Raw genomic sequence first — 3,742 nt, 5'->3', positions numbered from 1 at the left:
GGAATAAAGCCACTTGGAAATATTGGCCTGGTACTGTGCTTATGGGTTCTGTAACCTGGTAAGGTTGAGCAAAGGAGTGTAAAACCGAAGAGCTTTCCAGGACAGGAAGACAATTCCTGCAAAAGGGATGAATATAAGGTGACATATGGTATGAGAATATGAGGAATAACATTGCTATAAGATCCTAAACTTCTGAAGTGTAGAGAGAAGGAAAATAAACCTTTGGTACCAAAGTTTCCTACTTTATAGTTTCCTGAAAGATAGATCCCACGTTTAACATTTTCTTTAGAGCCCCTGTGACATCCTTATTCCTAAGACTATAGATTAAGGGTTTAGACCAGGAGTGAGTATGGTGTAAAAGACAGAGACAACCATATCCTTCTCAGTAGTGTGGTAGGAGCTGGGAAGCATGTAGGTGTAGACAGCAGCCCCATAAAAAAGCATGACCACAGTCACATGAGAAGAACAAGTGGTGAAGGCCTTTTTCCACCCTTCTGCTGAATTCATCCTGTAGATGGTGAGGAGGATGAAAGTATAGGAGCTTGAAATGACTGTTGCAGGGATGAGGAGCATGAGTACACAGCACAGGTACATGGGTGTCTCATAGAGAGAGGTGTCTGAGCAGGAAAACTTCATTAAAGCAGGCACCTCACAGAAGAAATGATGCATTTCCTGGGATCTGCAGAAGGGGAAGGTCATGGTGACAAGTGTGAACAGGAAGCCATCCACAGCTCCCAGGAACCAGCAGCCAGAGACTGAAAGGAGATACATCCTGTGGTTCATGAGAATAGGATAATGGAGTGGATGGCAGATGGCCACACAGCGGTCATAGGCCATGGCAGCCAGAAGGAAACATTCCGAACCTCCTAGTGTAACATAGAAGAACATCAGTATCCCACATTCAGGGACTGAGATCTTATTCACACCCATGAACTGGTCCATGAGCATCTTGGGCACAGTGACAGAAATGTACATTTTTGTCCATGAGAGACAACTGGCTGATGAAGAAGTACATAGGGGTGTGGAGGTGGGCATCAGAGTGTATCAGAAGGATCAGGATGGCGTTTCCAGACAAGGCTATCAGGAAAACCATAAATATTACCACACAAAGAAGAGCTGGGTGCTTGGTTTTACTAAAGAGTCCCACCAAGATTAAATCCAACTCTCCAGTGTGGTTGGCCTCCCAAGTGGTGTTGTCCATGAGATTTCACCTAGATCAGTCAAGGAGAGCTTGACATTAATAGATTACTCATGGGATATGATCACCTGAAATGAATGTTTTGTGAGCTTGTGTGTGTGTGTGTGTGTGTGTGTGTGTGTGTGTGTGCATGCCAAACCAATTGTGCTAACAGGAGGAAGTTCCATGGGCCTTCAGATTTAAGGGTTGTAAATTATCTGTAATTCAACATATTTACCAAAAAACTAAGAATCCTCAGTTAAGAATCCTCAACTGCATGTCAAGGAAATCAGTAACTTATAGTAAGATTGACACAGTTGAAGGTCATGGATTTCCTGATGATAGTGTTGTTTATCAATAAGTATGGAAATCTGCAAAATCACTGACCTGTGCAAACACAAAAATAAATCATTGAAAAAAGATAAATAAAATACCTTATTTCTAGATTTTTTTGTTATAGGAGACAGAAGTGAATCAAGTTCTCTGATTTAAGTATTCAACAGAGATCTTAAAAATCTGGGAGGTGTATTTCATATAATAAAGATTTCGAAAGTAAATGAAACACAATTTGGGTAAAGTCTATACCAAAAATTTGTACCCCATTTGCCTGTATTATTGTACCATGTTGTGATGCTCTGTGGTTGTGTGGAGCAAGAACACATAAATAGGAGCAGGTTGGGGTCCTCACCAATGACCAAACCCTTAGATATCCTAGGGTCACCAAGTGAGGAGTCCAAATTCTGAGGCTCGACTGTGGCTATGGGTTCAGCTTATCCTGTACCCACCATTCCTCTGTCCACTCTACAAAGAGGATAAAAATGTTTGACCTTGGATGTGATAAGGATTAAATGAGGTAAAATAATAAAAGTGCTAGAAACATTACCAGTTACAGATCAATAAGTACATATACAGTTACAGATCAATAAGTGCATATACTCTTAGTTTAAAGACTTAATATCTATAGTAATTATTGTACAGAATCTATGTAAGAGATGATTTTTATATTATTGACCTATGATATGAGATGCATTTCTTCAACTCACCAGTTTTAGTAACTATTAATATATATAAGATTTTGGAAAATGAAAAGGCAATCTACTGAATAGGAGAAAATATTTGCCAATTGTTTATCTGATAAGGGGTTAATAGCCAAAATACATAAAGAACTCATACAACTCATTATAAAAAAAAGCAATCCAATTAAAAATGGGCAGAAGATCCGGATAGATATTTTTCCAAAGAAGACATACACATGGCCAGCAAGAACACGAAAAGGTGCTCAACATCACTAATCACCAAGGAAATTAAATAAAAGCCACAATGAGATATCCCCTCACACCTGTTAGAATGGCCATCATCAAAAAGGCAAGAGGTAACAAATGCTGACAAGGAGGTGTAGAAAGGGAACCATTGTGCATTGTTGGTGGGAAAATAAATTGGTGCAGCCACTATGGAAAATGGTATAGAGGTTTCTCAAAAAAATTAAAAATTGAACTACCATAGGATCCAGTAATTCCACTTCTGGGTATTTATGCAAAGAAAATGAAAATACTGGCTTAAAAAGACATATGTGCCCTTATGATTATTGCAGCATTATTTACAATAATTAGGATATGGAAACAAGCTTAATTTCCATCAGTGGATGAACGGATAAAGAAAAAGTTGTGTGTAGATGTATATACAACGAAATACTGTTCAGCCATAAAAAATGAAATCTTACTGAAAAAAAAGCTCATAAATACAGAGAACACATGGGCTGCCAGAGGCAAAGCGTAGGAGGTGGGGGAAATGGGTGAAGGTAGCCAAAATCTACACACTGCCATTTCTAAAGTAAATGAGTCATGAGAATGTAATGTACAACATGGCAATGATAGTTAACTATAGTTAACAGTTAATAACACTGTACTGCATATTTCAAAGTTGTGAACTAGATGTGAAATTTCCTCTGACATTAAGGCAAGTTTTTTCAGATACGCTAAGCAAATATATATATGTTAATTTTTTAGAAAATGTTTATTAACCACATTTTCAGCCCAAATATTATCACTGAGCTTGAGCATGATAAATATTTAATGTGTGGAAACTTTTCTTAAAAAATAAAGCATAAAAAATATCTAGTTCCAAAAAAATGAATCTGGATTTGATAAATTCTGTAGTCTTGGACAATAATATTTATGATATCAGACTTTAAATAAATGCATATAAGATCTATATTAATTTATAAAATATGAATATATAAGTATAAATAAACATGTACTACATATTTATTACCTTAACGCTGTTTAAGCAGAGATTTATGGAGAATCTCATCTCACTTCTGTCCAGTACATGCTTCTCCAACTTCATCTCCTTAAAGCTCCTACCGTCTGTTCTAAATATCAGGGAGAAGAACTAGCCTTTAGAAGGTCTCTGCCATTTATGAGACAAGGCTTTATGTGTTTTTGCAAACATCATCTGCTTTATTGTCTATAGCAATCAATTTTTCATGGAAACTGAGATGCAAAAAGGTTCAGAAGAATTTGGCTGCAAGTTCTGTGACGGTGGGTTTGCTTCTGTGTTGTTCAC

General features: G+C 37.3%; 1 pseudogene; it reads right to left on the bottom strand.

The window, feature by feature from the left end:
• Window positions 1-238: 238 nt before the first annotated feature.
• On the bottom strand, window positions 239-1,201 carry LOC138920009 (olfactory receptor 2T5-like; annotated as a pseudogene).
• Window positions 1,202-3,742: the final 2,541 nt, after the last annotated feature.

The sequence above is a fragment of the Equus caballus genome, chromosome 2 (genome assembly GCF_041296265.1).
Source record: "Equus caballus isolate H_3958 breed thoroughbred chromosome 2, TB-T2T, whole genome shotgun sequence".
Lineage (NCBI taxonomy): Eukaryota > Metazoa > Chordata > Mammalia > Perissodactyla > Equidae > Equus > Equus caballus.
Note: the sequence above shows the minus strand (reverse complement) of the source record. Positions and strands in the feature narration are given on the sequence as shown.